Source organism: Dromiciops gliroides, chromosome 1 (assembly GCF_019393635.1).
Source record: "Dromiciops gliroides isolate mDroGli1 chromosome 1, mDroGli1.pri, whole genome shotgun sequence".
Taxonomy (NCBI): Eukaryota; Metazoa; Chordata; class Mammalia; order Microbiotheria; family Microbiotheriidae; genus Dromiciops; species Dromiciops gliroides.
In genome coordinates this window covers 267,223,341-267,233,318 of record NC_057861.1, presented here as the reverse complement: position 1 = coordinate 267,233,318, position 9,978 = coordinate 267,223,341, and the positions used below count along the sequence as shown (strand labels likewise).

Here is a 9,978-nt window from a genome sequence, read left to right as displayed (position 1 = left end):
CTTGCTGCTTCAAGCATTTTCTTTTTTGACCTGGGAGCTTTGGAATTTGACTATAATATTCCTAGGCACTTTTATTTAGGAATTTCTTTCAGGTGGTTATTGGTGGATTCTTTAAATTTGTATTATAGCCTCTGGTTCTAAACTATTAGCACAGTTTTTCTTGAAATATGATGTCTAGACTCTTTCTTTTATCATGGCTTTCAGATAGTCTAATAATTCCTAAATTATCTCTCCTCAATCTATTTTCCATGTTAGTTATTTTCCCAATGAGATATTTCACATATTTTTTCATTCTTTTGACTTTGCTTTATTATTATTTTTTTGATGTCTCTAGTCTTGAGATTCCACTTGCCCAATTTTAATTTTTGAAGAATTATTTTTTCAATGAGTTTCATACTTCTTATGCTATCTGGCCAATTCTTTTAAAAGAGTTTTTTCATCAATGAGGTTTTGTACCCCTTTTATTACTTGACCAAATCTATTTTTCAGGGTGTTATTTTCTTCAGTATTTTTGTGTCTTTTTAAAATTTTTTCCAATTTTATTATTGTATTGCTTATTTCTTTTCCCATTTTTTAATCTGCCTCTCTTGATTTTGAAAATAATTTTTTAGTTCTTCCAGGATTTCTTGTTGTACTTGCATTCAATTAATGTTTTCTTTGAGACTTTTTTTTCCCCAAGGAAGCCTCACAGGTTTTATTCATCTCAGACTGTTGTTGGTGGTGGAGGGGTGTGACAAAGAGGGACCAGCTCGGTTACTCTGGATGCTTGAGCAAGGCAGTGGGTTCATGAAAGGGGCTAGGGGACCTGGGAGGCTGGGGATAGATCTGGCTCTGTGACATCCTAGCTATGTGACATTAGAAGAAGTCACTTCAACCCTCAGTTTCCCCATTTGTAAAAATCAGAGTACAAGGTCTGAAAGAGTCCTTTCCGGGCCCGCTATTTCAGGACAAAAAGTCCTTTCTATCTCTAACTCCTTTTGATTCCATTTCCATGCATCCAAATTCAGACTAGAGATGGGGCTAGGAAACCTGGGTCCTCCAGAGGCCCATGGCTGGGAAATTAGGATGCCCTGAGTCCCAGAGTCCCATCCTTGGGAGAGGGGATGGTCAATGATCAACTGGGTAGATATAGATCCGAAGCATCACAGGCCTGGGTTCCTTTGTAGTTTCAGCCCCCTGAGGTGGCCTGGGGACAGGCTGGACTGGCCAATCTTCCTGGGGGACGGAGGGGGGGTAGTATAGCTTGTCACTGCTTCTTCTGCTTCTGCATTTCCTTCAGAATCCAGGTCTGATAGAAGCACAGGTTGGTGTAGACACCAGGATATCTGGTCAGGCCACAGTGTTCCATGCCCCAAGACACAATGCCCTGCAGGGTCCCATTGCACACCAAGGGGCCTCCAGAGTCACCCCAATAGGCGTCCTTTCTACCTTTCTCAGTCCCCAAACACATCATGCCTGGGGTGATTTGATATCGCGGTAAGCTTTTTTGCATTTTGCCATGGACAGGATACTGACTTCCACACACTGGAGGGTTCTGGGTTATTTGACGAAAGGACTGGAGACAGTACCCCAGTTGGACACTTGGCAGGTTGTCCCAGGAGTGGCACAGGCTTCTGCCAACTGAATGGGCTGGACTTGAGGGGTCAGATTCACCGAATTCTCAAGGTAGAGCAGCATGAGGTCGTTTTTCAGATTTCTGGAGCTATACTTGGGGTGGGTGACCTGGTGCTTCACCCTGATTGATTGCTGGAAGGGCTCCTTCTGATAAATATTGTGCTTCCCCAAAACCACTTGAAGGTTCCAGTGGTTACAATGAGCTGCTGTGAGGGCCCACTGATCGGACAGCGGGACACCCCCACAGTGGAAATTCTTCAAGACAAACAGTGTGGCCTGCCAAGGCTGGGAGTGGGGAACACAGGTTTGCCCACCAATGATCTTTTCCTCAGTCCTCTCGGGGATGTTGGCAGAGACCCACAGAAGAAGCAGTGTTAAGACCAGGGGCACCATATCTGAAGGGACTTTGGGGTGGGCTGGGGGAGGTCAGAGGCAGAGATGGTGCCCGAACAGAAGCCACTGTCTAGGTCCTGAAGGGAGACACAGGACAGAGAGCCTGTCCTGGGAGGGGTGTCTGCAAGAAGAACCAGTTCAGGAGGAGGTCCCTTTCTCTGGCTGAGACTTTGTTTATAGCTGTTTTGACATCATTGTCTTCTTCTGAGTTAGTGTCTTGATCTTCCCTATCAGCACAGTAGTTTTTATGGTCAGGTTCTTTTTCATTGTTTGCTCATTTTCCAGCCTATTTAATGACTTTAAATTTTGGAGTTGTGCTCTCTTCTAGGCATGTGAGTGGGGATAGAGATTGTCTCAAGCTTCAGACTTTTTCTACCCTGCTATCTTCAGAGCTTGTTATGAGGGTTTGGAAGATTTTATTGCTTCTAAGGTGATGTGATCTGAGGATAGGTATGGTCTCTGTGCCCTTGATCCCTCATTAGTACAAGTGGTACTGCTCCTCAGGGCCCCTTCTCCCTTCAGATCAGAAATGAAGCTGTTCCTTATGGTCCTGATCCCATGTAACCAAAAACACTCCTTTCTGCCCTTGAACTGTGACCTAGAATGGCAATGGAGTTGCCAAACAGCATCTAGTCATGTGTCCAGTGCTAGTGCATGGGTTTCCTGTAGTTTCTTTATGATCAGTTGCCTGATCGCCTTACTTTTTTCTGGCTTGAGAGCTATGGAAGCTGCTGCTGCTGCTGCTTTCACCACTACCAGTGTTGCATCCATGTCGACCCTGGGCCAGTCCTCACCCCTGAATGACAGACCTTTTCTTCTAACCTGCTAAGTTGTCTTAGGTTGGAAGAATGTCTCACCCTAACCTTTTGTTGGCTCTGCCACTCCAGAATTTGATTTGAGGTCTTGTTTTAAAGTTGTATGGAGGGCAATGTTGGGAGAGTTTGGATGTAATGCTTCCATTACTCTGCTATCTTGGCTTTGCCACCAGAATTCCCAGTTGGGCCTAAAATTAAGCAAACATTTAATAAATAGTGAATTAGATTGTATTGGGGTGGTTTCTGTGCTCTTTACTTTTGGCAGTATTTATTTTGAAATAAAGTTCTCTAAGAGACAGTGATAGAATTAATATACTTAATTTTGTCCATTTTTCACCATTCATAATCATTCAGTTTGACTAAATAAGTTGAGAAAGAACTGCTGTAGTCACATTTAATGTCTTTTCCTCATCTTTACCCTTTCTTCTCTTAGGATATAAATTACCTTTAGAATCTAACCAAACTGTTATAAAAGTCAACATGAAATCACACATTCTGAAAATGTCTAGAAAAAGTGCAGATATGAAATTGTATCTTCGGATCACATCACATGATAAGTGGAGGCCAGCAAATGATAAACCTTCCTGGCAAGTGTGAACCTACAGGCATCCTTCTGGAAACTTGCTTAACACACAATACAGGTACAATAAATTCTGAACTGAGTAGACCTAAGTTTCTCTAAGTCAAAGAAAGTGAACTTTCAATGTGACCTTTTCAGGTCTTCTAAAATCAGATTGAAAGATCAGATTAGTTATTGACACAAGTACTTAAAAATTACCTGACATTTTGTGGGTAGAAATTGCATAAATAATGCCATGTCTGACAGCATTCTCTCAGTGTCAAGAAATGCCTCTATGAAAAAGTCCTTGTGTTTATTGAAATAAAACCTGCTTATTACTTAAAAAAAGAAAATGTCCTTGTTCTCACAAAGAAAATGCTGGCTAAAATTTGTCTAGGAGACTCTACAATGTCAGTGAATGAATGGAGTGGAGGAAAAATGAAAAGCAGTAACAAAATGAATAGCATAATGAATACTATGCTCTCATACTAGTGTTGTTATATTTATATATTTCCATTTGCCTAGCACTCTTATTATTCCTATCCAATCATCTCAAACCTGTAAAGAGTCCAGTTCATGAAGGAATTTCATCAACCATCGGGAAAATTTGAGAAGAGATCATTTCCAGCTTTTTCATTCACTATCCATCAGTGGACAATAGAAAATGGCAAAAAAATAACATACCTACAGTTGCAACTCTTGTGGAAAATGGAAGAGACAAAATTACTGTAATTAGATTTTCTCCAGTACATGTCAGCAGCAAACCTTACTTTGGCAAGAAATGTTCATGGAGCTATTAATCACCATCTCCATTCTGCATCTCATCTGAGAGGTGAAATCCCCTCCTATGGCCAAAGACCCAAATGAATTTCAAATGGTTTTACTTTTCAATTCCCAGAATGCTCATGTTTAGCTATTTGTAGCCCCAGGCTGGGGTCCCTTTATCAACCCCAAATCCTATCCATGTTGAAGTTTTTCCTCCCCCCACCCCCAACCCCATGCCAGCAAGCCTCAGTTCTTCACTTGTTGCTGCCCCTACTGTTTTCCAGTTGTTATAATCTATTGGAGTGGGGATTCTCCAGAACCTTGCTTTCCTACAGAGTAGGGCACAGGTTCCCTGATGATTCTGTTTCTTTCTGTTCCTGGAAAATAGAAAACCATTCTTTTTTGGGGGGTGGTGGTGATATTTTATGGTTTTTATTAGTGAGGTGGTAGAGCAGCATGGCCTAGTAGCTAGAAACCCAAACTTAGAGTCAGAAGGACTTGTATTTGAATCCCTCTTCTGATGCTCTGAATCTCAGGCAACATCCTAAAACACCTATGAGGTTGGTGGAAGGTGTTCTCACCCTGAAGGCATTCCTACTTTGATTCTTGGTGTATAGAAAGCACTACAGATAAGTATACAGCGGGATGGGAAAGAGGGTGTAGTGACAAATAATACAATCATTGGCTGAATCCCATCTCTGAAATCTAGGCATTTTTCTCCATACTCTCCACAATCACTCTACTTTAGGTCTCCATTTCTTTTTTAGCTAGATTATTTTAATAGCTTTTTAACTGGTTTTCCTTTGTCTAATTTATGCCCTTTCCCATTCACCCTCCATAGCACTGTTCTAGTAATTGTTTTTTTTACATGACTGTAATTATGTCACTCATTTACTCAAAAACCTTTGGGGTCTCCTGTAGCCTTCCAAATATTTGAATTCCTGGCTCTGGCATTCAAGGATCCAACCTTGCACATAGGCAATTCGGCCTAGTTCTTTCTTGCATTGTCTCTTTTTCTACAGCTGAGCTCCTACTTTCTAGTTTTTTCCCAGGCTGAACTACTACACTGCCTAGGCTGCATACATTTCAGGCCTTGGTCTCTAGTGCATGGGATTGCTTTTGCAGAGCTATAAACTTCTCAGCCATTCAGGAATATGCTATTCAAACCCTTAGCTTTGGAAGTTCTTGACCTTAACAGATCTTTTTTAGTCCTTTTCTAAATTAGAAAAGGCTTTGACCTTAAAATTTTCTAGTCCTTGTTTAATCCATTGTCTCAACCTTCCCTACAAGACAAGTTCCTTCCAGCAATTAGGGTTAAGTGACTTGCTCAGAGTCACACAGCTATTAAGTATCAAAGACACAAACTCTTCTTTTTAAGGACTTTGGAAGAATCCTGCCTATGACTCTTTTTGCTTAGATAAGAAATATCTTCTCCAGGATTTCTTTCTCTTTGGATTCAGGTATTCACCTGGACTAGGATGCAGTTATCCATTTTTATTTTAGAAATCCTGGGTGTCTGGTCTTCTAGAAGTATCTTCTCTATGGATATTGATGTCCCTGAACATGGCCAAAAGCCAACTTGCATTTACTCAAAGAGAGACTGTTATTTCAAGCTCTGCTGACTGATACATGGTCTATTTTGTTTCTATCATAGTATTACTCCTTAGCATTCATTCTTATAGTACCTATCATGGCATTGAGAGTAAGATAACCAACAATACTTTTATGTTGATTGACCAATAAACATGTAGAATATGGAGGAAGCTTTTATGTAGGTAACATAGGGGTTTCTTCTCACTTCCCAGTTTGGCAATTAGGGCTGTTTGGTGTTACATATCTAAATATTGGAGAAATAGAATATTTTTCTCCCACTTGTTTAGGAAGAAAAGAACTATAGTAAAGAATGCTCTTCTAGAGCCAGAAACTAAACCTAGGGCTCATTCATTTGAGAAGGCATAGGGGTTGTCATAGTGCAAGAAACAACTTGCCCCTACTCTTTGTTTCTGTCCTCATTGTCTTTCCCCCTACCTCTCTACTCCTATACTTCTGCCAAGGGCATGTTCTTCAAGGCTGCTCTGGATCAGGGGGAGAAAGACCATTTCCCCATCTTGTGGGATTCCTAATGGTGACCCTGATGTTCTTCTCATTGATTTCTTTTTCTTTTTAGTGAGGCAGTTGGGATTAAGTGACTTGCCCAGGGTCACACAGCTAGTAAGTGTTAAGTGTCTGAGGCAGGATTTGAACTCGGGTACTCCTGACTCCAGGGCTGGTGCTCTATCCACTGTGCCATCTAGCTGCCCCTTCTCATTGATTTCTTTTTTTTTGCAGGGCAGTGGGGGTTAAGTGACTTGCCCAGGGTCACACAGCTAGTAAGTGTCAAGTGTCTGAAGCTGGATTTGAACTCAGGTCCTCCTGAATCCAGGGCCGGTGCTTTATCCACTGTGCCACCTAGCTGCCCCTTCATTGATTTCTAAAGAATTAGTTCATGTTTATTCAACTGCAGAGATACAAACACCTTTCAGACTCTGTATAACCCTGCTACCCATTCTCCCACAATTCCAGTAGACAGTGGAAGGCAAATTATTAAAGAGTGGATAAAGAGATATATTTTTAAATGTTGTTGTTATCAAATGTTATAGAAGCCTCTTCAAAAGCACTGGGCTGGCTAGATTCTAGGACTGGTTCTGTACTAACTTGCTGTGTGACCTTGAATTAGTCAGCCTTACTGGGTTCCAATTTCTTCCTCAGTAAACATAAGGTATTGGATTTGATGATGATGATAATAATAAAAATAAATAATAATAAACAACTAACATTTATATAGTGCTTACTATGTGCCTACACTGTGCTAAATGCTTTACAGTTATTATCTCATTTGATCTTCAAAACAACCTTGGAAGGTAGATGTTATTATTTCCATTTGACAGATGATGAAACTAAGGCAAATAGAAATAAAGTGACTTGCCCAGGGTCAAATAGCTAGCAAATGTCTGAGGCCAGATTTGAACTCAGATCTTCTTGACTCCAGGTACAATGCTCTATCCATTGTGCCATCTAGCTGACTTTTAGATAACTTCTAGAGTTCCTTCTAGATAGAAGGTTATATAATTTAGAGTAGTAAATGTGGAGTAAATCTTGGTCACCTGGATGACCTTGACAAGTCATAGCTCTCTGGGTTTCCGTTGTCTCAGGGTTGTAGTAGATGATTTGTAAAGTTCTTTCCTATTCTAAAGCTGCAAATATCAGGCTTTTGGGTGCTATGATTCTACTCTGATTACCTGTTCTGGAGGTGGGAATGGGCTAATTGTTGACATTTATTGTATGTGACAAGTAGGGAGAGGAAATGGCATAAACATTAATATAGTACCTGTTATGTGCCAGGCTGTGTTTGTTTTTACAAATATTGATCTCATTTGATCCTTATAACAACTCATGAGGTAGGTGCAATTATTACCCCCATTTTATAATTGAAGAACTGAGGCAAACCGGTTAAGTGACTTACCCAGGGCCACACAACTAGGAAGTATCTGTGGCCAGATTTGAACTCAGGTTTTCCTTACTCCAAACCCAGTATTTTATTTACTGTGCCACCCAGACATGGAGTACATTGTTTTCATTGTTGTTTTTTGGGAGGCAATCAGGGTTAAGGGATTTGCTCAGGGTCACACAGCTAGTCAGTGTCTGAGACAGGATTTGAACTCAGGTTCTTCTGACTCCAGGGCCAGTGCTCTATCTACTGAACCACCTAGCTGCCCACCTGTGGAGTCATTTGGAAACATTTTTATCTCCATGTAGAGTTATAGGACCTAAATTCAAATTCTGTTTCTGTCACCTACTACCTGTGTGACCTGGGCTAAATCATTTCAACCTCAATGGCTCTTAATTTTCTCATCTATAAAATGAGGGCATTGCACTAGATGAATTCTAAAGACCCTTCCAGCCCTGGATGTGTGATTTTTTGATCCCATAATGTTATTTTGAAAATAGAAAAAGCAGCTTTTCTAGAGAAAAGTATCTGAATTATGACTTAATGAAAACCTGAGGCTCAGGAAAAGGAGTAAAACAAGAGGAAAGGGCAAGAAAAGGTGTCATAATTTATTGATTCTAAAGTAGTTCTGTTATCACCACCCTCCCATGTGACCTGGAGCCAAACAAAAGAGACTCAGAAATGGAAACCTGGTAGATAGATTACCAGTGGGTATGCATTTAGAGGTGGAAGGGAAGTTCAATTTAGGAGGAGGAAGGGGCCCAGTGCTTGGAGGCAGCATAGAAATGTTTGGTGTAGGGAAAGGGATTGGGTAAGCTATACTTCCTGTTCTTAGGGTTATATGGTGTCAAGAATGGAGATATCAGCAGTTGAAAATGGGGGAACTGCCCTTCTTCATTATGCAATCATAGTAAATTTGAGTGAGGCCTTGGGTGAGTGAGGGTCTAGGTATAGAAATACAAAAATCCACTCCTTTTCTAGCTCAGTCACACAACATACCCTCCTCCCACCAGATAAGTCCTTCTTTAGACTCTGAGGTTAAGAGAAGCCTTCTTTTTGTCTCTGGTTTCCCTAGATAAGAGAGGTACTTTCTGTCTTCCTGAATGTTTCTTCACTTGGGTTTTAGGCACAAGGAACTTATAGCTGCATCTTTCACTTGATTTTTCATTCATTCATTCATTCATTCATTCATTCATTCATTCATTCATTCATTCATTCACTTTCCAGGCTTTGGAAGATTTCTCTTTACCTTTCTGGAAGTGCACTCAAACTAGTTTTTACCACTGTGTGAGCTGATTGCTAAATTCTCAGTATGAGCATTTACACCTTAGAAATTGGCAAATGCTATAAATTAGAGCTCGATTTATTGTTTTGTTGATTGTCTAGACTTAAAGTGATGGAGAAGACATTAATATAAATTACATTTATGTAATTTAACACTGCATAACTTTTTTTGGAAAGCTAGTTGTTAAACATTTGACCTATCTTGGAACTGTTCTACTTGCTCTTAATTATCAAGTTATCTTCTATCTTCTCATCTGGACTCCTCCATGGAGTGTTATCTTCCTGACCGGGTTTCTTCCCTTGACAATAGAGACAGCAAGCTCTTGTACTCTCAGACAAGGGTCTAATGATAATAATAGCTGACATCTATGAAACTTTCCATTTGTTATCTCATTCTAAGCTCACAGCAACCACATGATGAAAGTTAATGTAGGCATAAGTACTGCCATTACAAAGGAGGAAAGTAAGGCTTAGGGACATTAGGTGACTTGCCCACAGTCATCAACCAAAGAAAAAATAGTAAGAGGTAACATTTGAGTCCCAGACTCCCTGACTCCAGGTATAGTAGTCTCTCTACTGTGCCATACGCATGTTACATTTCTACATGGATGGAGGAGCTTGTTTGTACAGTGTGTTTGGTTACTATAAAGTGACTGTGCAGTGAAACCCTTGCAATCTATAATCCTGGTCAACAAGAGGGAGAAACTACAGAGCAACCATCCATGTTGATTGAGTAGGAGGTACTGTATCTTGTGCCCTGAAACCCCTATCACTACACTTTAAAAAGTGATGAAATAATGTTTTTACTCCAGACAACTCTGTGGATTTATGAAATATCTTGTATGTGCTCGGCATACTGCAAGATAATGTGCAGGACAGCCAAGCAGATTTCTTATACTTAGGGCACACCAAGAAGTAGTTTCCTTTATATGGTTTCTGATCCAAATGTCCTTTATCACATTGGGAGCAGGCCTTGGTTGCCTCACAAATTCTGGTCATTTCCTGCCCCACAGACAGCCTCTCAATGTGAAAATGACATACTGCGCTTGTATCACATCCCC

General features: G+C 40.6%; 1 pseudogene; it reads right to left on the bottom strand.

Moving 5' to 3' along the window:
• Positions 1-1,246: 1,246 nt before the first annotated feature.
• LOC122748235 lies at positions 1,247-2,007 on the bottom strand (annotated as a pseudogene).
• Positions 2,008-9,978: the final 7,971 nt, after the last annotated feature.